The 26,549-nt window shown below is 43.9% G+C and overlaps 1 protein-coding gene across 1 annotated transcript in view; it reads left to right on the plus strand.

Moving 5' to 3' along the window:
- Window positions 1-11,293: 11,293 nt before the first annotated feature.
- spsb1 (splA/ryanodine receptor domain and SOCS box containing 1) overlaps window positions 11,294-26,549 on the plus strand; it is a 79,707-nt gene continuing 64,451 nt past the window's right edge. Inside the window, exon 1 of the mRNA XM_072245041.1 lies at window positions 11,294-11,400. The gene's annotated coding sequence lies outside the window, so the exon portion shown is untranslated. The remainder of the gene's footprint in view (window positions 11,401-26,549) is intronic.

Consider the following 26,549-nt stretch of genomic DNA (forward strand, 5'->3'; position numbering starts at 1 on the left):
ACGTCCAAGGGAACGATTTGAACACAAAGCCTTCTGCTCTGAGGCGTGAGTGTGTCCAACTGAATCACATCCAACAGCTGGAGACATACACTCTGTGGCCACGTTATTCGATACTGTACCTCCTGCACCTCACAGAGTGCCCACCGAGTCTATGTTCATGGTCTTGTGCTGCTGAAGTCTATCCACTTCAAAGTTCGATGCTGTGCATCCAGAGATGCTGTTCTGCACACCACTGTTGTAACGTGTGGTTATCTGAGTGACTGTCACTGTCCAGTCAGTTTGAACCAGTCTGGCCGTTCTCCTCTGACCTCTCTCATTAACAAGGCCGTTTCATACACAGAACTGTGGCTCAATGGATGTTTTCTGTTTTTTGCACCATTCTCCGTAAACTCTAGAGACTGTTGTGCGTGTAAATCCCAGGAGATCAGCAGCTTCTGAGAGACTCAAACCACCCCGTCTGGCACCAACAATCATTCCGTGGTTAAAGTCCACTTAGATCACGTTTCTTCCTCATTCTTCCCCATTTCTGAACAACAGCTGAACCTCTTGACCATGCCTGCATGCTTTTATGCATTGAATTGCTGCCACATGATTGGCTGATTAGGTATTTGCATGAATGTATAGGGGGATCTAATAAAGTGGCCACTGAGGTTAAACTCAATGTGGAAGGGAAGGTGTAAATGTTAGCACAACATCGTTGGCCAAAGGGCCTATTCTGTGCTGTAATGTTCTATGTTCACATATAATGAGGCCATTCAGCCCATCAAGAATAAGCAGGCTTTTGGTGCATTCCTATCAATCCACTTATTCACCTACAACCTGTTCTGTTTCGGATGCCTTCGACTTTCCCAATGCTCCTGCCACCCACCTGCATTAGGGGTCTTTTACAGGAACAAATTAACCTGCCAGCCCAAATGTGGGAGCACCAGACGTAAAACGCGGAGGTCACAGAGAGAACGTGGGGACTCTACACAGAGCGCGCCAGCGATCGGGATCGAACGTGGAACTCCGGAGCTGTGACACATCAGCACTAACTGCCGCACTGGCATCTTCAAAGGTGGGTACGTCTCCAAATGGATGGGGTGGACTAACTCTCCCCTGACTTAAACTACTACCTGTCAGGTGATTCCTGCAATTAAAGTATTTGTGTAAAAGACGGCAAAGAAAAGACTTTAATTCTTTCAGTTTAAACTCAAAAACCTTATGAACAGTGAAGAAGTTTGCCCATTGTGTCACAGAAAGTCATCAACAAGCACACCATTGTTGGATAGATCATGAGCGGTGATAAGTCAACGTATCCCTCTTGGTAGCCTCCAGCCTGAGGACATGAACATCGATTTCTCTATCTTACGGTAATTTCTTTCCCTCTCTTCCTTCTCTCTTTTTCCATTCCACATTTTGGATCCCCTCTTACCTCTCTTCTCCTCACTTGCCCATCATCTTCTGGTGCCCCTCTGCCTTCCCTTTCTTCCATGGTCCACCCTCCTCTCCCATCAGACCATCACCTCTTCCACCTATCACCTTCCAGCTTCACACTTCACCCCCCCACTTCCCCACCCACCCACCTTCCCCCTCACCTGGTCTCACCCGTCACCTGCCAGCTTGTACTTCTCCCCCTCGCCCCACCTTCTTATTCTGGTTCTGCCCCCATCCTTCCCAGTCCTGATGAAGAGTTTTGGCCTGTTTATTCCTCTTCATAGATACTGCCCGAGTTCCTCCAGCATTTTGTACGTCGTTCTGGATTTCCAGCATCTGCAGAATCTCTTGTATTTAGTGAGATAGGTCACCTGGATGAGTGAAAGGGCAACAACTTCTCAGTTAACATTAATTAAATTGAAGAACTGATAGTTGACTCTAGGAAGGGAAAGCAGGGGGAACACATGCCAGCTTACGCTGGTGAATTGACGGAGAATTAGTATTCTATAGATTTATTGAGTATGCCCACAAGAAAACGAATCTCAATGTTGTATATCGTGAGATATGTGTACTTTGGTAATAAAACTTACTTTGAACTTTGAGAGCATCAGCAGCTTTAAGTTCCTGGCTGTTGACATATTGGACGTGTTTCTCAAAGCCCAACCCTACATCCCGGTCTTGAGAGGTGGAAACGGGTAAAATGGGGCTGTGGTGAAGCTGTATAGGCAAATTCCCTGTCCAGTGGATACAGTGGACTACAGAAACATTGACAAACTCTAGCCTTGTGGATGATGGAGGTGGAAGGTCATTGGTGGCCTATGCTCCACTGGGAGCTACGGGTCGAAGAAGAAGAGGAACATATTGGGTAACCTGTCCTGGGCCAGCACGTGGATGCAACCACAAGGAAGGCGTACGAGCGTCCTTACTTTCCAAGAAGATCAGAGAGGTTCAGCTGGTCACCAAACACTCCGACAAACCTCTACAGATCTACTGTTGAAAGCATCCGGACTGGTTGTATCGGCAATTTGAGTGCACAGGAAGCTAAGAAGCTGCAGAGAGCAGTAGACTCAACCCAATACATCACGGGTATGTCCCTCCCCACCAACAGGAGGTGCTGCCCCAAGAAGACAACATTTATTATCAAAGATCCCCACCATCGGGGCTACACCATCTTCTTGCAGCTACCATCAGGCAGGAGGTGCAGAAGCCTGGTGTCCACACCACCGCGTTGAAGAACAGCTACTTCCCTTCAGCCGTTTGGTTTTTTGAACCAACCAGCATAACTGTAGGTATGAGCATAGGTGGGGGGGGGGGGGGGGGGGAGGAGCTTGTTTTGATTTTTTTTTGTTACTTGTGTTCTGTTTTGTTCTGCAGAGCATTGTGGATATGCTATGTTGACGAGGGAATGTGCGGCGACACTTGCGGGCAGCCACAGATGTGTTGGCTGTTAACGCAAACGACTCATTTCACTGTACGTTTCAACGAACGTGTGATGAATAAATGGTTGGGTTGAGTTGTACTCATTTTGGCAATTCATCTGCAAACGTTCCATCATCATACGAGGAGTTAATCTGTAAACCACAAATTAGCAACGTACTGCTGATGTCTCCTCATATGATGTCGAAATGCTTTCAAGTGAATTGCCAAGATCGGAGAACAACTCAACCCAACCATCAACCACCTGAGCTGCACATTTTCCGAGTTATTTCCGAGGAATAAATGAACCTGACTCCGAATCCGAACCACCTTATTCACTCCCTCAGTGAGGTCGCAATATGACACTTTGATCACTTTCCACGGCAATAGGTTTTTTTTTGCTTTGTTCCAATTGCGCTTTCTTGTAAAAATTGTGTATAACTTGCAATTCGTTGATATTTTCCTCGCGAGTGTTAAGTGACTGTAATGCTGCTGCAAGCAAGATTTTTTTTTAATTGAAGTTGTGCTTACACGTTTGTGTGCGTCTGACAATAAGCTCAGCTTTGACTTTGATATTTGGCTGCTGAGAGTAGCAGAAAGTTGTTTTTGTTTTGAGCAGGGTGCTGGGGAAATGAAGATCCACTTGGGGAAGTCCTTCTCTAACTTCATCTTCTTCTTTGGTGGGGAAAGTGCGGCTTGCCATCATGTAGAACGGATGATTCCTCTTCTGTGCAGCCAAAACCGAGCTCTGCTGATGGAGTATTACGCCACCAGTGACTCATAATAATCACTGACTCTGGACTGAGTCAGAGCAAGACTTCTGCATCAGGAAACCATTGGGCAGCCTCTGGTGAGTAAAATGGAAGTAAAAGCAAGTCAGAACAGTGAAATCAACAACAACTGAGACCCAGCTGATCCAGACAGCACTCGTTTCCCACCCCATCTCATCAGTTTTGTGTTCTCCACAGAACATAATGGGCCAAACAGCGTTCTGTGGTGTACTGGCTCTGTCTTTCTTGGTGTAGTGTAGAGTGGTCATAGTTGGTTGTACACTCAGTGGCCACTGAGTGTGTGTTCATGGTCTTCTGCTGCTGTAGCCCATCCACTTCAAGGTTTGACGTGTTGTGCGTTCAGCGATGCTCTTCTGCACACCACTGTTGTAACGTGTGGTTATCTGAGTCACTGTGGCTTTCTTGTCAGCTTGAACTAGTCTAGCCATTCTCCTCTGACGTCTCTCATAGGCAAGGCGTTTTCACTCACAGAACAACCGCTCGCTGGACGTTGTTATGTTTTTCATGCCATTCTCTGCAAACTCTAGATCAGGGGTTCTCAACCTTTTTTATGCCTCGAACCAATACCATTAAGCAAGAGGTCCGTGGACTCCAGGTTGGGAACTCCTGTTCTAGAGAGCATTGTGCGTGAAAATCCCAGGAGATCAACAGTTTCTGTGATACTCAAACCACCCTGTCTGGCACCAACAGTCATTCCACAGTCAAAGTCACTTAGATCCCATTTCTTCCCCATTCTGATGTTTGGTCTAAACAACAACTGAACCTCTTGACCACGTCTGCTTGCTTTTCTGCTTTGAGTTGCTGCCACGTGATTGGCTGCTTAGATGTTTGCATTAATGAGCAGGTGTACAGGTGTACCCGATAAAGTAGCCACTGGGCGTAGCATTGCCGTACAGAGGAAGTGATTAGGGTTGTGCAGCACGCACAGGTGCAAATAAAAACTTACTTGCAGCAACATCGACAGGCACGTGGCAGCACAAAAGTAACTTATACGCAATTTTTAAAATAACACAATTGGATTAAACAAAAATCCATTGTAGAGCAAAGTGATTAGGGTTGTGTAGGTTGGTTCAAGAACCAAATGGTTGAAGGGAAGTACAGTAACTGTTCTTGAACCTGGTGGTGTGGGATTTGAGGCTCCTGTACTTCCTGCCCTTTGGTAGCTGTGAGAAGATGGCATGGTCCTGATGATGGGGATCTTTGACGACAGATGTTGCCTTGTTGAGGCTTCTACTCATGAAGGTATTATCGATGGTGGGAAGGGATATGCCTGCGATGTATTGGGCAGAATCCACTACTTTCTGCAGCTTCTTGCATTTCTCTCCTCTCTGAATGAATGGAGAAGTCATCCAAGTCAGGAGTGGGTAAGACTTCTTAAAATGCTTCTGGCAAACACCACCAAAATAAACTCCAAAGGAAATAGAAAGACTTTAATTTCTTCTTCTTAAATACACATCCTTCCAGAGAACTTTGCAACGAATGCAGTTTTTGCAGTATAGTTGTTATGGTAACGTAGGAAAATTTTAACCAAGTGTGCACAGCAAGCTCCCACAAACAATCATCTGAAGGACTAGTGTTGTCGGGACTCTGGGGACTACTTTATAGCAAACTTTACTGAGTGGTGACTGCTCTGGGTTACGTTACCACCACAGGCAGAGCTCTCCCCGCCCTTGACCACACCTGCAAAGAGCGCTGCCACAAGAAAGCAGTGTCCTCCGTCAAAGACCCCCCACCGTCCAGGCCATGCTCTCTTCCAGCTTCTACCGTCGGGCAGGAGGTACAGGAGCCTGGGGTCCCATACCACCAAACGTACTCAGTGGTGGGGAGGGCCTTGCTTGTGATGAAATGTTTGGGAACTCTGCAAGATTCGAGATCGTTTGATGTCATTTCCTGTACGTAGGTTTAAAGAGAACAGAGTAATTGTTACTCTGAATCTGATGCAGCACAAAAAAACCCCACAAAAGGTAAAGAACACAATAATAATAATAAACACAATAAATACTTAAGAAATCTGATATACATTGATTGATTGTATGTTCACTGATGCTCTGAACAACTTGAGACATGCAAAACAATGCAGGTCACGAGCATCCTAACAAGCTGCATCGCTGCGTGGTATGAAACCTGCACTACGGTGACAGGAAGGCGTTGTTTTGTGTGCAATCAGGTGTGCATAAAGATTTTTGAGAACACAAGAGAGGGAGGTATCACTGCTTCAATTGATGCTGTTTTTCCCGTGCATGGTCAGTAATGTCCTCGATCCCCAGCCGCTTATGCCAGGGTTCGCTACCAGGCAGGTGTTCCTGAAACTTCTGTGCGTAGGTGGCCTTTGCTCTCCTGATGCCTGAGTTGAGATTTCTTCAGGCTGCACTGTAACCAGACTTGAAGGCAGCATCTGAGCCTTTGCTTCTCTTCACCGATGTGAGTACACCTTTTCCGGTTTCAATTTGTCCTTTTTTTTTTCCCGTTTTCATCTGCCAACTTGGAAGATAGTTGTTACCTTATGTAAGAGTCTTTGCCCCACCGACCACCCCGTTGCCTAGGGTGAATAGTCGTCAACCCCGCCAACAGTGCAATTGTTTTGGTGTAGATAAGGTGTGAGTCGCCCAATGATCAGCCACGACACAAATATGAAACAATATACCAAGTGCGAGTAAATACTTACACTTTATAGCAAATTTTTGGTGTTGGGTTAGTAGAAACAACTATAAGGAAAGGCACCACATAAGTAACTTATCAGACTTGTGCACATAATATTTTAATACGTTGGAGCTCACGCCTCCGATTCCATCCACAACGTCCTTCTGAGACTCCGGCCACCCTCCGAACCCCACCGAGGTTCAGTGTCTGCTGCCCAGGAGCCCCGTCCGGTCCTCACACGTCCGTCCTCACCACTCGCCTCCCGAAAAAGCCCACGCTCCTCAACTCAGCACACATATACAAATTAACAGAACATGACGTCCATTGGCTAACAAATGAATACAATTTCCATTATCTCCCTCTATAACCCAGACATTGCAGTTACAGAGAACCCCTTGCTCAGCAGTTAACATTACGAGAAGCCATTTTGGTAACAAGCGATCAACAGTTAGCAGTCCACCTAGTATACTGAGAGCCCTACACTTAGGTTCCACACCATCAGGTTCAAGGACAGTTATTACCCTACAACCATCAGGCTCCTGAACCAGTGTGATTAACTTCACTCACCTCAACACTGAACTGATTCCACAACCTGCAGGCTCTACAACTCGTACTCAGTATTGTTTTTGATTTGGACAGTTTGTCTTCTTTTGCACATTGGTTGCTTGTCAATCTTTGTTAACGCGTCATTTCGCAGTTTCTAACGGATGTGCCACTGCCTGATATGGAAACACCAATGCCCTTGAACAAAAAAGGCTACAAAATGTAGTGAGCACAGCCAAGTTCATCACAGGCAAAGCCCTCGCCACCATTGGGAGCATCTACTCCGAAGCAATGCCACAAGAAAGCAGCATCCATCATCAAGGATCCTCTCCATCCAGGCCATGCCCTCTTCCGGCTGCTGCCACGAGGACGGAGGCACAGGAACTTCAAGTGCCGCACCACCAATTCCAGGAACAATTATTACCTCTCAACCATCAGGCTTCTGAACCAGAGTGAATCGAATTGAATTGACTTTGTTTCTTACACCCTTCCCATACGCGAGGGTAAACATCTTTACGTTACGTCTCCGTCTAAACATGCAATGTACAAATTATAATAGTTTGTAATAAATAGTATGTACAGTAAGATATATAACAGAACAGTCAATGTAGCTTCGGAATGCAATTCTCTGTTCTACCTCACTCCTCAGTGCCCAACTGATCACCATGTAAGACCTACGCTGGGTGGTCCTCCCAAAGTGCAACACCTCAGACTAGTGTGCATTAAATTCCATTTGCCACTTCTGAGTCCATTTCACCAAATGGTCAGATCTCGCTGCAGGCTTTGATAGTCTTCTTCACTGTCCACCACACCCCAAATCTTGGTCCCCTCCACTAATTTGCTGATCCAGTTTACTACTTCATCATCAGATCATTGATATAGATGACAAACACACAACTGCGGCACATGTCACTGGCCTCCAGTCAGAAAGGTAACCATCTGCTACCACTCTCTGGCTTCTCCCACAAGGCCAATGTCAAATCCAATTTACTACCTCATCTTGAATGCAAGGTAATTGAAACTTCTTGATCAACCTCCCATGTGGGACCTCATCAAAGGTCTTGCTAAAGTCTATGTAGACAACATCCACTGCCTTGCCTTCCATCAATTTTCTGGGTAACTTCCTCAAAAGACACGACAAGAGTGGTTAGACAGGACTTACCATACACAAAGCCGTGTTGACTATCCCTAATCAGTCCCCGTCTATCCAAATGCTTATATATACAGTTCCTTAAAATGCCTTCCAATAACTTTCCTACTACTGATGTCAGACTCACTGGCCTATAGTTCCATACCTTATTCCTTGAGCCTTTCTTAAACAATGGAAAAATATTATCTATCCTCCAATCCTCTGGCCCTTCACCCATGGCTAATGATGTTTTAAATATGCCTGCTAGCACCCCTGCAATTTTTACATACCCTCCTCCAGTGTCCAAGGGAACACCTTCTCAGGCCCTGGAGATTATCCACCCTAAATTGCCTCAAATCTGTGTAGAGTCCTCCTCTGTAATCTGTGTAGAGCCCTCCTCTGTAATCTGTATTGGGTCCTCCTCTGTAATCTGCATAGAGTCCTCCTCTGTAATCTGCATAGGGTCCATGACCTTGCACCTTCTTTTGCCTCATATCTATAGACACTGTCTATAAGATACACCCTCAAGTATTCGAGAAGCAAAATCTTTGTTGTCCACTGTTACATGACCCTGGGATTGAGAGTGTTCTATTCTATGGACAATATAACAATGGGATTCGGAGACATAAGATTCTGCAGATGGTGGAAGTCTAGAGTAACAAATTCAAGCCAGCCCCCTGAGTAAATACAGATGCAAAAAATCACTTTAAGCCCTGCCTCACCTCTTTCGGCTCCATGCATAGGTTACCAATTTTGTCCCTTGCTATCCTTTTCTGTCGAATCCCTTAAGATTCTCCTTCACCTTTCTGCTAGAGCAATCTCATGTCTTTTTTTAGCTCTCCTGATTTCTTTCTTAAGTGTTCTCTTGCATTTCTTCTATCCCTCAAGTACATCATTTGAGCCAGCCTGCCGACCTACCTATGCCTGCTATGTACATACCTCCTCCTTTTTCTTAATCTTTTATCCCTGCCTTTTATTCTGACAGGTACATACAAACTCTGTACTCTCAAAGTTTCCATGTTTGAAGGCTTCCCACTTTCCAAGTACACTTTTGCCGGAAAGCAAACTGTCCTATTCAACACTTGACAGATCCTTTCTGATACCATCAAAATTGTCCTTTCTCTGCTTAGAATCTCAATCTGAGGAACAGATTATATTGAAACTAATGACATTATAATCTCTAGATCCAAGGTGTTCCCCTACACAAACTTCTTTCTCCTTCCCTATCTCATTCCCTAATAGGAGATCTTGTACAACGCTCTCTCTAGTTGGGACTTCTATGTACTGATTAAGGAAACTTTCCTGAATACATTTGACAAACTCTATCCCATCCAGTCCTTTGACAGTATGGGAGTTCCAATGAATATGTGGAAATTTAAAATCACTTACTATCACAACCATATGCTTCTTGCAACAGTTTGCGATCTCTCTACAGATTTGCTCCACTAAATCCCGCGGACTGTTGGTGGTCTATTATATAATCCCATTAACGCGGCCATACCTTTCTTAGTCCCCAGTTCCACTCATAAAGCCAGGGATTAACATTTAATATTTGTAAACACAAAATAATCTGCAGATGCCGGGGTCAAAGCAATACTCACAACACGCTGGAGGAGCTCAGCAGGTCGGGCAGCATCCGTGGAAAAGATCTGTCGACGTTTCGGGCTGGAACCCTTCGTCAGGACTGTAGGGGGAAGGGGCAGAGGCCCTATAAAGAAGGTGGGGGAGGGTGGGAAGGAGAAGGCTGGTAGGTTCCAGGAGAAAAACCAGTAAGGGGAAAGATAAAGGGGAAGGGAGGCAGGGAGGTGATAGGCAGGAAAGGTGAAGAAAGAATAGGGGAAAACACAATGGGTAGTAGAAGGAGGCGGAACCAAGTGGGAGGAGGTAGGCAGCTGGGGGAGGGGGCAGAGTGACATAGGGATAGGGGAAGGGAGGGGGAGGGAATTACCGGAAGTTGGAGAATTCTATGTTCATACCAAGGGGCTGGAGACTACCTAGACGGTATATGAGGTTTTGCTCCTCCAACCTGAGTTTAGCCTCATCATGGCAGGAGAGGAGACCATGTATGGACATATCTGAATGGGAGTGGGAAGCAGAGTTGAAGTGGGTGGCTACTGGGAGATCCTGTCTGTTTTGGCGGATGGAGCGGAGGTGCTCGACAAAGCGGTCCCCCAATCTGTGTCGGGTTTCACCGATGTAGAGGAGGCCACACCGGGAGCACCGGATGCAACAGATGACCCCAACAGACTCACAAGTGAAGTGTTGCCTCACTTGGAAGGACTGTTTGGGGCCCTGAATGGTGGCAAGAGAGGAGGTGTAGGGACAGGTGTAGCACTTGCACTTACAGGGATAAGTGCCAGGTAGGAGATCCATGGGGAGGGATGTGTGGACCAGGGAGTCGCAGAGGGACCGATCTCTGTGGAAGGCAGAGAGGGGTGGAGAGGGAAAGATGTGCTTAGTGGTGGAGTCCTGTTGAAGGTGGTGGAAGTTGCGGAGGATAATGTGTTGGATCTGGAGGCTAGTGGGGTGGTAGGTGAGGACGTGTGGGTAATATGGTGCTGGTTTTGCAGTGCGCATTGACTATGGGTAATACGGTGTTGGTTTTGCAGTGCGCATTGACTGTGGGTAATACGGTGTTGGTTTTGCAGTGCGCGTTGACTGTGGGTAATACGGTGTTGGTTTTGCAGTGCGCATTGACTGTGGGTAATACGGTGTTGGTTTTGGAGTGCACATTGACTGTGGGTAATACGGTTCTGGTTTTGGAGAGTGCATTGACTGTGGGTGATACGGCCGTAGTTTTGCAGTGCACATTGACTGTGGGTGATATGGTGCTGGTTTTGGAGTGCGCATTGTCTGTGGGTAATACGGCCGTGGATGCAGTGCACATTGACTGTGGGTAGTACAGCCATAGTTTTGCAGTGTACATTGACTGTGGGTAATGCGGCCGTGGTTTTGGAGTGCGCATTGACTATGGGTAATACGGTGCTGGATTTGCAGTGTATATTGTCTGTGGGTAATACTGTGCTGGTTTTGCAGTGCACATTGACTGTGGGTAATACAGCCGTGGGTTTGGAGTGCGCATTGACTGTGGGTAATACGGTGCTGGTTTTGGAGTACGCATTGTCTGTGGGTTATACGGTGCTGGTTTTGCAGTGCACATTGACTGTGGGTAATACGACTGTGGTTTTGGAGTGCACATTGACTGTGGGTAATACGACTGTGGTTTTGCAGAGCGCATTGACTGTGGGTAATACGGTGCTGGATTTGCAGAGCACATTGACTGTGGGTAATACGGTGCTGGATTTGCAGAGCGCATTGACTGTGGGTAATACGGCGGCGGGCAGAGCTTGGCGGCGGATAAAAGACGGCCAGAGGGGGTGGGAACGAGTTGCCGCCATAAACGATCGTTGTGCATCGATCGGGTTCTCGGCTGTGCGTTGAGCAGCGACGGCGGGAGCCGGGCAGGTAACCGGGGAGAGGGAGCGCCGCGGGGTTCGGGGACTGGAGGATGGGTTTCGGCCTCACAGGGGGTCCGCTCGGTTCCTGCCCCCGGGACCGGGCCGTGTGGCGGAGCTGTGTCGCTGTCGGCGGCCCCCCGGATCTCGGGTGGACCCGCTCCCCACTGTTGCTGCCGCTGCTCGGCCGAGACCCTCCCACCCTGAGCTCGGGGCCGTGACAGCGGCGTGATCCGCAGGCGCCGCTCTGCATGTCTGCGGCGGCCTCCGGGACGGTGCGACCGCCGTTTAGTGCACGGATCTGGGGGGGATGCTCATAATAAATCGGCCCGTTGAGTCTGTGCTGACCCTTGTCAGTGATGCAGATGCTTACCATTAACTCACAACAAAAACTCTGCACGTCCTTTCCATGCAGTTAGTTAACTTTGTAAAGTCCCTCTGTCACTTCTTAATGGTCCCTTTACCTCCTGCCGTCTCTGTCCACTAACCCTTGAGCCCTCTGCCAAGCGGTACAGAGGACCCCCGAATTCCTGTTGCTGGTCTATTTACAACCTCCTTTATGCCAAGAACAACAACTCCAACTTCTCTGTTTTGCTTTCTATAATCGAAGTTACCTTTTCTATATTATTTTAGCAGATTTGTCACACGCCCTCTCCTAAAGCCTTGACACGTCCAGAAATGTGATACACGGTGCTGGGCGCGCCACCTTCGTTTCCAAACCCATGTTTTAAATGTCCTCAATATCTAAACCTATTAAGTGATGTTGTCTGAGAGGAAAAAACTTTCCCTGGATGATGGGGATTTGAATTTGCCTGCTCTTCGAGATGGTGTGGTAGGATTTCTTCTGTCCACTTGAGGGCAGCTGCTACTGCGGTTTAATGTGTAGACTGGAAGCTGGTCCATGTGATAGTGCAGTACGTATTAAGTTTCAAGCCAGTCAATATCCTATCCAATACCCTCGCTCTAAAATTAACTTTGTAGGTGGCTTGCTCCTACCTGGACACTGCTGGTCCCCACAAAACATTTCCAGCCTATATATTTCTACTTACAGAGTGCATTCTCCAAATGCTTCCAAAGCTATCTGTGGATAGGTTCAGCAGATCAGGCAGCATCTGTAGATGGGGAAGATGCTTCATCTGAGGAGTGCTTGATGATATTGGCCAGTATTCACTGGAGTTTAGAAGACTGGGGGTGGGAAAGAGAATCTCATTGAAACCTATTTAATGTTGAAAGGTCTGGATCGAGTGGATGTGCAGAGGATGTTCCCATCGTGGGGGAATCTAAAACCAGAGTGCACAGCCTCAGATTAGAAGGATGTCCCTTTAGAACAGATGTTGTTGTTCCTTTTTGCGCCTCGTGGTGCATCAGGTGGCATTTTTTGCTGCTTCCGTAGCATTTGACAGTTTTTTTTTAACGAGACTTGAGTTGCTAGTTTGACGCTCAACCCAACATGGATGGAAAGTGTTCAGGAGCCGGCCGGATTCGAACCCAGGACCATTCGCCTCTGATTCCAGTGCTCATGCCACTACACCTCCGGCCGGCTTTTAGAGCAGGTATGAGGTGGAATTTCTTTAGCCAGAGGATGGTCAGTCTGTGGAATTCATTGCTACAGTCAGCAAGGAAGCCACAAGTGTGGCTGCATGTTCCAAAGTGGAAGTTGATAGGTTCTTGATTAGTCAGGGCATCAAAGGTTACAGGGAGAAAGCAGGAGAAGGGGGTTGAGAGGGATAATAAAGGAGTCATGATTGAATGATGGAGCAGACTTGATGGGCTGAATGGCCTAATTCTGTTCCCATGTCTTACGATCTTATCCGGGCTACTACTAACACTACATTGTTATTCCTTATTTTTGCGCTAATGACTTTTATAATAGATGGTCACTTTGTCTTTTGTTGCTGCCACGCAATAAACTTCAGGCTGGTGATAACAAGTTTGATTCTGGACATCGACTTCCATTTTCCTCTTCAGATGCTGCCTGAAATGTTGAGTTTCTCCAGTAGTTTTTTTTCCAGCATCAATAGTTTCTTTCCTGTGATTCAGTCTTGTGTCATATGACATAGAACAGTACAGCACATGAACAGGCCCTTCGACTCAGTGTTGTGCCGTGCCAAACCAAACAATTAGTAATCAAATGGCCAACCAATTCCTTCTGCCTACGCAATATCCATTTCCTCACATACATGTGCCTGTCTAAACGTGTCTTAAATGCCCCTGATGTATCTGTCTTTACCACAGGCACCTTCCATTCTTCTGTGTATTTAATACAAAGCACTTGCTCCTCACATCTCCTTTGAAATAACCTCTCTCAAATTACACGCATGTACTCAATGTTTTGGGTATTTCTACCATGGGGGGGAAAAGATGCTGGCTGTTTACTCTGCTTCTCATAATCGTATAAACCTCTATCAGATCTCCCCTCATTCCCTGCCTCTCCAGAGAGTGCAACCCAAGTTTGTCCAATTGTGCTCATTTGCTGTATTCAATCGTACGTACAGTACTTTTCCCACACTTCTGCTTGCTTGAGTGTAGCAACACAGCATATGTAGATCCTTTTAAGACCCAAACCTCTTCAGATCTATGTTCCCTGCAGTTGTGTTCAGTAGTTTCCACAGCTGGGGAATGTATACAGTATATGCATCTGCAGCTTGGTCGGAGTTTCTTTGTGTATTTTTTCTAAACTCTGGTGTGTATTTTTGGCTTGGAGCTTCCAGTGTTGCTAAAAATAGTAACTGCAGAAGGGTGAGGAAGGGAAAAAATCTTGGAAAGGAATTATAAATTTGTCTCTGGGTTCATTGTGTGAATGTAAGTTGCAGTAATATTTGCGTAACCTTGAATTAATCAGATTTCTGAATGGACAGTGAACCCATGTACACTTTTTTCTCTTTTTGCACGAATTTCATTTTTTATTTTTATATTGCGGTTATAGTTTTATTATGCATTGCACTGTACTGCTGGTGCAAGCATATTTCAGTGCATATGCCAGTGATACTAAACCTGATTCAGATTCTCCCTTAAATTCTTCATCCGTTCTATGATGAAATTCAAGTGAAACTAATCTTGGAGCTCTGCTAAATTGGCAGATTTTTCAAGATATTGGATATAATTCTTGTAATATTCTAACATGCTTAACTCGCATTTTTTTTTTGGATGCTTTTTCCAGTCAAGGGAGTTTTAGAACTCCCGCAGTTTCCGCATCTGGCTCGTCAGTCACCACTTCCCAAACGGTGGGGTATCATCAGTTAGAATATAGCACAGTATGGGTCTTTCAGCCACAATTTAATGCTGACCCTTTAACTGACACTGAGATCGATCTGACCCTCTCCTCCACTTTTCATCCAAGAATCTCAAATGCCTATAATGCATCTGCCTTTACTGCCACGCCTGGCAGTGTTCCACGCACCACTCTATGAAGAACTTGCCTCTGACATCCTCCTTGTACTTCCCTCCAATCACCTTAAATTATGCCCCCCATTAGCCCCCCCAGGAGGAAAAAGTCACTCGATCTATGCCGTTTAAGGTGTAGGCCATTTTTTAAATGGGATTGGGGGGGGAGAGAGAACAAATTCCGAAATGCAAAGTAAGTACATGTCACCAAATACTACTCTGAGATTCATTTTCTTGCAGGGTTCCTTGTGGCTAAAAGGATCGGGGGTATGGAGAGAAGGCAGGTACAGGGTTCTGAGTTGGATGATCTGCCATGATCTTACTGAATGGCGGTGCAGGCTCAAAGGGCCAAATGGCCTACTCCTGCACCTATTTTCTATGTTTCGCAGGAATCTAAGACGTACAATAGATCTGAATAGGGTGCCAATCACTGTTACAAGACTTAACAAGTAAATGAGACATGCTTGTAGCAGTTCAGAGAACAGGGAACATTACAACACAGTTACAGACCCTTTGGCCTATGATATTGTGTTGAACTTTTAACCTACTCTAAGATCAATCTAACCCTGCCCTTCTACATGGCCCTTCATTTTTCTGTCATCCATATCCCTATCTGAGAATTTCAAATCTGTCGAATGCCTTTACTGCCACCTCTGGCAGTGTGCTCCGTGTACTACAACTGTTATTTTTAAAAAAAGTCTACCTCTGCTTTTCTATCATTTCTGCTTGGGGTGGGTGGGGGGAATGGGGATAAAGGCGCTGGTTTATGCTTGTCACTTTCTGTCATAGTTTTACAGTATTTCTCCATGGGAATCCAACTATAGGTTGTATGTGGTTTAGGGGTGGGTATGCAAATTTAACTGAAGGAGAAGTAATGGTTGATGGGTGTGAATGATGAGTCAAAGCTGCTGTGAATATGTTCTGTATTGAGCACGAGGCATCTGAAATTGTGCACAAGTTTTCTCGGGTAATTTACAGAATTGGCTGTCCAAAACTGTATGAGGATCAGTTTTATTATCACAGACATATATCATGAAGTTCGTAACTTTATGGCAGCAGTACAGCGCAATTTGTAAAATATGCTATGAATTGCAATAAGGAATGTATACAAAATAGTGAGGTAGTGTTCATGGGTTCATTGTCTGTTCAGAAATCTGGAGGAAAAGAAGCTGCTTTTAAAATGTGTGTGTGCCTGTACCCCTCTGATGTTAGTCATGAGCAGGGGCCATATCCTGTGTAGTGGGGGTCTTTTATGATGGATACCACTTCTTTGAGGCATCCATCTCTACTTTTAGGGCTTCTGGGGCAGAAAAGATTCTTGGTGTCATGGGAACAACTCCACAGGTTGTACTGTATCTCTTCAAAGAGAAGCTGTAGATAAAGCTTCCTGGAAGTTAAGTTGCACCAGATTTTTGAAATGCCCCAAAAAGCTGCTTAGTGCAACTTTGAGGGGGATGTTTAAACGTAAAGGGCAGGTTGTTGGTGGTTTTGTCAACATAACATTTTGCTGGTCTGTGGTATTGAGAACACTAATGTGCTAAGAGTGCCGTCTGTGATCAGTTGTACTTTAATCAGCAGATCTGTCATGTTTGAGTGGTTGCACCAGATTTTGTTCATAAGTTCCCAGACCCATCCATCGTGGTCCACACAAGCCATAAACATTCCTTGAGGCATGCACAATTCATTGTATTGGAAGGAACTTGTCCTAGTGCTGATTGTGTTTGTACATTTTCACAGTAGCGTGACTCTGCATTTCTGGCAACCCATTGTCACCAGTATGCACGTCATTCTCTTTGTTGCTGTTGGTTTAGTTTGTGTTAAGTTAAACCTGTTACTCTGCCTTTCTTAGTGTTGCAATTGTAAGGAGCCCATCTCTCCAAAGCAGGTTTTAACCTGTTGTTTTTTTTCCCCTCAAACATCTTGGCCGTTGCTCTCAAGATTAACCCTGTTCAGTTAGATTCTTTTTTAACCAGTCGATTATCGTACCAGACAGTAAATACCAGACTAGGCAGCATAGTGGTTAGTGCAATACTTTACAGAGCCGGCTGTGAAACTGGGGCTTGATTCTGTAAAGAGTTTGCACACCGTGTCTCCTTGGGTGGTCCGGTCTTTAACCCTAACCATACGTATTTGGAATGTGGGAAGAAAGCCACATTGTGAAGACGTATGGTTAGGGTTAAGCATTGCGGGTATGCTACGTTGGCAGCAGAAGTGTGGCGACACTTGTGGGTTGCCCAACATGATCCTTGCTGCAAAGTGACACTTTTCACTGTTTATATTTATTACGCGTGATAAATAATGCTAATCTTCATAAAGCTAATGTAAAATTCCCCTCTGGGGCCATTAACTTGTCCGGGCTGGGATGCTGTATGCTACCACAGTTGCAGCTAGCCTAAATGTTCAGCGGCCAATTTTACATCAGGTGGCCACTTCAGCTTTGCTCAGTCCTTCCTGTTTACAATTGTGCTCGGCCAAGCTGAACTTGGGCTGGATTTTGAGTCTTGGGAGCCTTGGCTGTATTGAATCATTTCTTCTGCAGACTTCTAAAATTGGTGTCTACATTAGCTCCATTCTATTGGTATGGACCAGTCTCAGTGATGACACACATCTTTCACTATTCCTCACAGTCTGTGATCTACTAATACCTATATTGGTATCAGCTTCTTAAGGTCAGTGAGTCTCTTGGGGCTATAAACAGAAAGACTCAGCACTGACTTCAAGTTCAAGTGTATTGTCGTTCAAACATAGTAATGTATACATCTCAGCAAAACATTGTTCCTCTTGGGCCAAGATGCAAAACACAGTATACAGTCATACACAGCACATGTAGTTGCGATCCAGCGCACAGAGTCTCAAAATAATATTAGCATAAGTCCCTGAGTAGCATGGCCTGGAAATTGACAGCTTGATAGTGTGAGGACAAGTTTAGGGAAGACTGTACAGTGTTACTGACACTATTATATTAAAACAAGCAGTTGTATAAATGTGAAACAGCAGCCATAAAAGATGAAAAGTGACTTGGGCAGGCTGAGTATCTGAGTTGGGGAGTAGTGTGGGGGGGGGAAGATGGCAGGGCATTTAGGCTGTGTGTTAAAAAGTCTAACAGCTTTGGAGAAGAAGCTGTTACCCAGCCTGACAGTTCTAGTTCTTCTGCTAGACAGCAGGAGGTCAGAGGTTGTAAGAAGGATGGGAGGGGTTTTTGATAATGCTGGGGGCACTGTGTATGCAGCATTTCCGATGCTTTCTGTTGTACCAGGATATTAACTTATGATTCTCATTGAGAGGGTGGGTCCACCTCCAGGGACACTTAAGTTACAAGTGCCACAAGCTTTAAACAGTTTGCAGTTCATGGCAAGCCTCCAGGGATGTCAATCATAAAAATTGGCTGCAGTGCCGCAAAGCACTTTTAAAGAAAGAATACCTGAAGTTCAAGAGGCAACATTGTGGTCTATTGGTCATAGTTATGCATGCATCTATTGGTCAGTGATGCAAATAGGACCAGACTTTGCTATTACTTTTACAGTTAAGAATGCAAGAGATGAGTCTCTTGAACCCATTCCACCATTAAGTATGATCATGTCCTGAGCTTGGCCTCAATTCCACTTCCTTGTCCATCCATTGTAAGACAATAGTTTAGTTCTATCTCTAGCTTGAATATATTTAAAGACTTGGCCCTGTACATCTTCTAAAGGTACATGACTGAATGAGAAGGAATTCCTCATTTTCTTCCCCCTGCCCCCCCCCCCCAAAATGCCCTTGCATTATTAAAAGTCACCTTTTCGTAGCGATCTGCTAAATCTTCCATGTGAAATCTTGTCTTGTGTAAGAATGTTTCTCGGCAGACTTTAATGTGCTTTCAGTGATCAACTGCTTAAAGATATTTTCTACTTCTAGTTGATCCTCTTGAATTTAAGTAGTTCTGAATTGATATTGAAGTACCTTTTGCTGGCCAGCTAATCTTTTCTGATAAACTTCAATTGCCTTTTAATGGAGCTTGAGTCCTCGAAGTTTGGCTCCTCATTGAAGGAAGCTCATGATTTTCAGTGCTGTTAAGTTATGCTCTCTACAAAGTCCCCACCACTCTCAGTGGTGCAAGAAGCTCCATCGATGCCCTCTTGTGCAGAGTGGTGCACTGTGTGGAGACAATAATGTAAGTGTCTCATCTGTTTTGTAATAATGCTGGAAATGAAACTAATGTTTTAGTTGTAAATTTTAAAGTGTAATTGATGGCAGATCAGCTGGTTTCCTCTTGATCATGGGGCCAGAATATCCAAAGTGAAGTCCAAAAAAATCCTGTTTTATAAACACTAGAAAGTCTGCAGATGCTGGAAATCCAAAACAACACACATACAAAGTGCTGGAGGGACTCAGCAGGTCAGGCCGCACCTATAAAAAAAATCAACAATAGCCAATGTTTCGGGCTGAGACTCTTCTTCAGGACTGAGAAGGAAGGGGGAAGATGCCAGAATAAAAAGGTTGGGAGGAGGAGGGAAGAGGGGAAGGAGGCTAGCTGGAAGGTAATGGGTGAAGCCATATAGGTGGGAAAGGTCAAGGGCTGGAGAGGAAAGAATCTGATGGCAAAGGAGAGTGGACCAAAGGAAAAGGGGAAGGAGGAGGGGACCCAGGGGTAAGTAATAGGCAGGTGAGAAGAGGTAAAGGGTCAGAGTGTGAAATTGAGGAAGGGGGTGGAATTTGTTCACTGGAAGGAGAAATTGATATTTGTGCTATCACGTTAGAGGCTACTCAGAAGGAAAAAGGCGTTGCTCCTCCACCCTGAGGCTGGGCTCATCTTGGCACAATACCCTGTTCTTATTATTTAGAGATGTAGCATGGAACAGGCCCTTCTGGCACAGGTGTATTAGGTTTGCTGGCTTACGTTCTTATCAGATACAAATAGCCACAAGTATTCACTAAAGGGAGATTATACTGTAACTATCCAATCTTCCTTGTTTATTCTCCACGCCAAATTTAGCTGCCAATGCCCACTGTTGAGTGTTTGTTCCCCTCTCCCTACCAAGGAGAGGATACCTCCAGCTAACAAAATAGTTTAAAATAAAGTTCATTTATTTAGTGATATACATTTAAATGCAAACAGCACTCTTCAAACATATTTAAAAACTCAGGATTACTATCATAAACATTTCCAAACTACAAACCATTTCTGATTCGCAAACTACTTCCAAGACACAAAAGCATAAAGGATAAAGCATTTCTAAGGTGCAGAGGACAAAAGATTTCCAAAACACAGGTACAATTCCTAAAACTAAAAAGACATGCCATAATGCAGATGAATACATTGCCTGTTGCAGATACTGAAGCTGGAGTAATGGATTCTAGTTTACTGTTTTTTTTCCATGTTTCTTCTTGATGTTTAATACCCCAGTCCAAATAAACAAAACTGCTATAAGATTATAAGGTATTTGTACTCTTTTCTACCACTTGGGTGACTTCACACACATGATATTTCCTCAGATATCCTTTTAGCACAAACGGTCTAATTTTTTTTTTTTTGGGAGCCATACCTCTTCAGCTACCTCCGTTAATACTGTAAATGTGGGGAAGCTAACTTCCTTGAGTACACAAACCTTCCAACTATAAACATCAGTTATTGTTATATTAAATGGTATCATCCATCTGTTCTGCAATTTTCCTTGAACTAAGCAACTTGAGAGTCAGCTTGTGTTTTTTTTTTGAAACAACCCCAATTAACAGTCTGTTGTTTTATTCTGACCTCTTGAACAGCAATAAAGCAGGTGTAGTGACTAACATCTGCTTCCACAGACAGTGCTTGTTTGCAAAGTGTGTTTTAACTTCAAGCTGATTACTGCTTTCTATTTGCATTATGAACTGAAGACTGATTTCCCTCCTTTATGACCCTCCTTTTATGACCAGAAACTAAATAAATTTAGTTCGAAGTTTACTTACAGCTGTTTGTGATCTTACCAGTGGCAGGTGCAGTAATTTAGAAAGCCAATTAGTAAACAGTCAAGGGCCCACTTTTCAAGGAGTGACTATCCATCACATAATGAGCTGTACTGCCCAGAAAGCCACCTTTTCAACCCTAGCCTAATCACAGGACAATTTACAATGACCAATTAACCTACTATCTGTGCACCTTTGGATTGAGAGGAAAGTGGAGCACCTATTTGTCCGTGTTGGGGTGAAATTGGCAAATGTTATTGAAGGCAACCTCTGGTTTTCCAGCTCTGTATGGTGTAGTTTCCTGTGTCCAGGTGGAAGGGGTGCCATGGTAGTGTAGAGGTTAGCATGACTCTATTACAGTTTGGGGCTTTGGAGTTCATTTCCAGTGTTATCTATAAGGAGTTTGTATGTTCTCATTTGACTCTGTGGATTTCCTCTGTGTGCTCTGGGCCTGAAAACATTTTGAAGTGGCAGAGCTGGGCCAGATTAAAAAGGTCAAGATGTCGGGGCCGGAGGAGAGGGCGAGCTGGAGTTTAGCTTGCTGCTCAACAAGGTTTACTCATCTTTGCATTAAACTGCAGCTGAGAGCTACAACTGATGGGCTCCTGAATTGGCTGTGACCGGTGTCGTGACTGTGAACTCACTTTAGTGAACTTCAATTCTGAATATTAATTTGTTTACTTTTATTGTTTGCCCAATTTGTTTTTCCTCTGCATGTTTGGTGTATAATCTTTTTAACTGGTTCTATTGGGTTTCTTTGTTTTGTGGTTGCCTATAGGGAGATGAATCTGAAGGTTGTATGCAGTATGTTTTGATAATAAACGTACTGAACTTTGACACAAAATAATGCATTTCATCATGTGTTTCAATGTACATGTGATAAAGGTAATCTATCTTTTAATCTATTGACTTTTCAAACATTATTGCATCAGTCATCCAAAGGCTTTCTATAGATGTACTGTGGAGAGCATTCTGACAGGCTGCATCACCGTCTGGTATTGGGTGGGGGGGGGGGGGTGGGTGCTACTGCACAGGACCAAAAGAAGCTGCAGAGGGTTGCAAATCTAGTCAGCTCCATCTTAGGTACTAGCCTACAACATACCCAGGACATCTGCAAGGAGCGATATCTCAGAAAGGCAGCGTCCATTATTAATGACCTCCAGCACCCAGGGCATGCCCTTTTCTCACTGTTACCATCAGGTAGGAGGTACAGAAGCCTGAAGGCACAAACTCAGCAATTCAGGAACAGCTTCTTCCCCTCTGCCATCCGATTCCTGAATGGACATTGAACTCTTGGATACTACTTCCACTTTTTTTATATTTAGTATTTCTGTTTTTTGCATGATTTTTAATCTATTCAATATATGTATATTGTATAAAGTATACTGAATAATATTTTATTTATTATTTCTATGTTATGTATTGCATTGAACTGCTGCTACTAAGTTAACAAATTTCATGTCACATGGTGATAATAAATCTGACTCTGATAGTGCACTGTAGGAAATGGACTTCCTTTCAATGTCCACACAATGACAGAAGTTCTGGAGATTGTGGTTCATGTTCAATCGTTTCATGGACCTTGTTGGTGTATCTTGTTGGAGAAAGTTTAATGACATTCTGATAATCTTGCCTTCTACAAACACTGCACAACTGTGACATATCATTACCAACTTCAGGGGCTTTTGATTATTTTAGCGGTTTAGTGGGAAACATACAGCCTCAAATGCTTGTAATTTTTGAAAGCTGTTGAACATCAATTTTGCTTTTCTGAAAGCTGAATTGATGGTGGGTGGTGCATTGTTGACACATGTGGTCTGTTGCAGCCTTGGAATCATTTTGGAATAATGCCTCTTGCTTTACCAGGATTTAAAGTCTGAATCCTGCTCTTGAATCAGTAGGAACGGAAGCCATGTTGTGCTTAAAATTGTAATCTTGCAAAGTATATTGGCAGTACCTCCTGCTTTGTGTGGCTTGCACTGTCGTGGACAGTACTCTTAACATAACGACAGCAACAAGGAAGCAGGTGTATTAATCTGAATAGAGTAATGTCTTTCCCTTGACCAGTGTCTGGGATCCTTCCACACAATTTGATTTAAATTGCCTGCTGTAGTTTTCCCTTGTTTGTGGTAGCCTCAAATTCTCATGTAATGCAGCAGCTGATGTCTACAAATGGTGAAGCTCATTGTATGGTTTTATAGAAGTTTATAAGCTGCCATAGGAGAAATACTGAAATTGAAGATTTTGGAAAACGAAGTGAGAACTGATGTGAGCTCGGGCAGTTTCTGCAACAGAGTGAGTGACATGATAAATTGAGATTTTTCTCTTACAATGATTAGTTTTGAAGCTTTGAGCAGACGTGTGTAATCAGTCATCTGAATAAGCTAATGCCAGCAGATCATAAACAAGGGATTCTACAGATGCTGGACATCCCAAGTAACACACACAATGCTGGAGGAACTCGGCAAGTCAAGCAGAATCTGTGGAGAGAAATAAAGAGCTGACATTTTGGGCCATGACCCTCATCAGACTTAAAATATTTAGCGGTGAATACAGGTGACCATTTTAAGTAATGGAAACTTAATCTTGTGGAATTTGCAAATTGCTACTTTAAAAAAAATTTGCTCTATTAAGTTTGTGGGAGAGAATTTTAAAAATGTTTTACAACTCATTTTTTTGACATGATGATCTAGTTTTGTCATTACAGTAAATCAAGATAAGGAGAGTTTCCTAGGAAAACAACTCTGCTACAACACAGGGGTTGCCTGCCAGCATCTGAAAATTGGCAGCTTTGGTGAAATATTGGAGCCCAATTCCTGTACAGCAATATCCCATTGGGATTAAAATTGTCATGTAAAAAATGTAGAACATTCATTTTGAAGAGTGGTTGAAATGTCAGTTGTGGTCAGGACTGATGAAGGGTCTCAGCCCGAAACATCGACTGTTCTTTTTCCCTTCCGTGGACATCGTCTAACTGGCTGAGTTAGTTCTTCAGCGTTTGAGCAGCACCCATAAAATGCTGGAGGAATTCAGTATTGGTCAGTTTTATTTATTTAGCGATGCACTATGGAGAAGGCCCTTCTGGCCCTTTGAGCCTGCTGCCCCAGCGGCCCCACAAGTCAGTTGCAATCACTTTCTTTTCCGGTTGTCTCTCAATATGCTGTAGTTTGTGTTAACATTGATCTCAAAGCCTAACAGGAAAAGAAAAGGCATTAAAAATGTATTTGTGCTACTATTAAAGCTTTGGATTTGATAGATTTTATCGAAGTATACTAATTTTTGAAAGGAAGCATAGTCATCTGGACTCAATCTGAAACATTTTTAGAATGGCCTGAGGTGGGTTTATGCTTTGTTCTCATTTGAGTGTTTTTTTTTATATTTGTTCACCATTCCAAAAGCACTAAATGTCAGATTGCTTTCTTTGACAACATATATTAGTTTCTCTTTACAGAATCCAGTGGTTTAATTTTGTTCAGAATGTCACTGGTGCAGCTTTCATTACTCTTGATGCTATTTATCATCCTGATAACTCTTCATGGGAGTCTTGCTCAACAGACACTTAATACTGAGCCGCAAGGGAGCGCTGCCGCGAGAAAACAGCATCCAGGTCATGCTCTCTTCTCATTGCTGCCATCAGGAAGTAGGTACAGGAGCCTTGGGTCCCATGCAGGTTCATTGCCCACTGTGCTCCTGAACTAGCGTGGATAGCTTTACTCACCTCAATGCAGATTTGTTTCCACAACTTACAGACTCTCTTTCGGGGACTCTACAGCTTGTGGTTTCGGTATTATACATTTACTTTTTTTTATTTGCACAGTTTGTCTTTTGCACTTTAATTCCTTTGTGTAGTTTTGCATTAACTCTGTTATATTTCTTTGATCTACTGTAGATGCCTGCACTGCATCACAGCTTGGTATGAAAACACAAATGCCCTTGAATGGAAAATCCTACAAAAAGTAGTTGAAATGTCCTAGTTCTCACCACTGAGCACATTTACATGAAATTCCTGCAAGAAAATTAATCTCAGGATTGTATATGGTGACGCATTGATAGTAAATTTCCTTTGAACTTGGAAAATGAATCTCAAGGTAGTATATGGTGACTTAAGTACTTTGATAATATGCTTTGACTTAAAGCAGTTAAAAGTTTGACCCAAGAAATACCATAAAGAAACTGGTATTATTGCTGGAAACTGTTTGAGCTTGCAGTTTTGATAGTGAGGGCACGCTCCCCAATAGTGGACTATTTAGAATCAGATGAGAAACAAGCCAGAGTTGGAACAGTAAACCTTGAAGGGTTGCAGAGCTGGAAGAGATTAGTGGATTATGATTGGAGCAGCAATTTTGACGAATGGGGATTTGAAAGTATAATAAACACTTGCATTCCAAAAGTAAAATGGCCCTGAAATAGAGGCCAGTCAGGAGAGGCAACATCTGTGGAAAGAGGAGCAATTTGTTTAGGGACAATAACATTGCTGCAAGGTTAGAGTAAAACCAGTTTAAGGCCCAGGGAAATGGCAAGGGGCAGCACAGTAGTGTAGCACTGAACAAAGTCACTTTACAGTGCTAGCCAGTGATTAGTGATTGGGGTTCAATTTCTGCAGTTGCCTGTAAGGAGAATATGCATTCTCCCCTTGATCATGTGGGTTTCCTTCCACATTTTAAAGGCCTACTGTTTTAAGGTTAGTGAGTTGTGGGTATTCTGTGTTGGTGCCAGAAGCATTGCACAGCCTTCCCTGATTTGATGCAAAATGATGTATTGTACTTTTTGATATACGTGTGAGAAATCTCATCTTTCTACCAAGATGTAGACCAGGAGATGAATGATACTGGCTGTAGAATAAGTGTACAGTACTGCATGGGAAAAGAAAGTTGAAGAACTCAAGGCTAGGTATCAAGACAATGAGAACTGCTTATCTAGAACTACGCATGATATTATTAATGGGCATCTGAATATTTAAGAAATGGCGAGGAATAAATTGGTCTGCAAATCAATTCAAATACTGGAGGCAAAATAGCCATTGCTAAAGTTGAATCAGCGGAACAGCAATGATTTTAAAGCCACTTTTGCCCTTGTATTTGCATTAAATGTACGGATGGTTAACAAGAACATAGAACATAAAACAATGTGGCACAATACAGGGCTATTTGGCCCATAAGTTATCCTGAACTTAGTCATAGTCATACTTTATTGATCCCGGGGGAAATTAGTTTTCGTTACAGTTGTACCATAAATAATAAATAGTAATAGTAATACTACTACTAGTAAATAGTACTAGTCACGGAAATAATAACTAGTAATAGAAAAATAGTAATAAATAGTTAAATAGTAATATGTAAATTATGCCAGTAAATTATGAACTAAGTCCAGGACCAGCCTATTGGCTCAGGGTGTCTGACCCTCCAAGGGAGGAGTTGTAAAGTTTGATGGCCACAGGCAGGAATGACTTCCTATGACGCTCTGTGTTGCATCTCGGTAGAATGAGTCTCTGGCTGAATGTACTCCTGTGCCCACCCAGTACATTATGTAGTGGATGGGAGACATTGACCAAGATGGCATGCAACTTGGACAGCATCCTCTTTTCAGACAGCACCGTCAGAGAGTCCAGTTCCATCCCCACAACATCACTGGCCTTACGAATGAGTTTGTTGATTCTGTTGGTGTCTGCTACCCTCAGCCTGCTGCCCCAGCACACAACAGCAAACATGATAGCACTGGCCACCACAGACTTGTAGAACATCATCAACATCATCCGGCAGATGTTAAAGAACCTCAGTCTCCTCAGGAAATAGAGACGACTCTGACCCTATTCAAAGATTTCTCCCACATTGCCCTCCATTTTTCTATTGTCAG

Source organism: Mobula birostris, chromosome 27 (assembly GCF_030028105.1).
Source record: "Mobula birostris isolate sMobBir1 chromosome 27, sMobBir1.hap1, whole genome shotgun sequence".
Lineage (NCBI taxonomy): Eukaryota > Metazoa > Chordata > Chondrichthyes > Myliobatiformes > Myliobatidae > Mobula > Mobula birostris.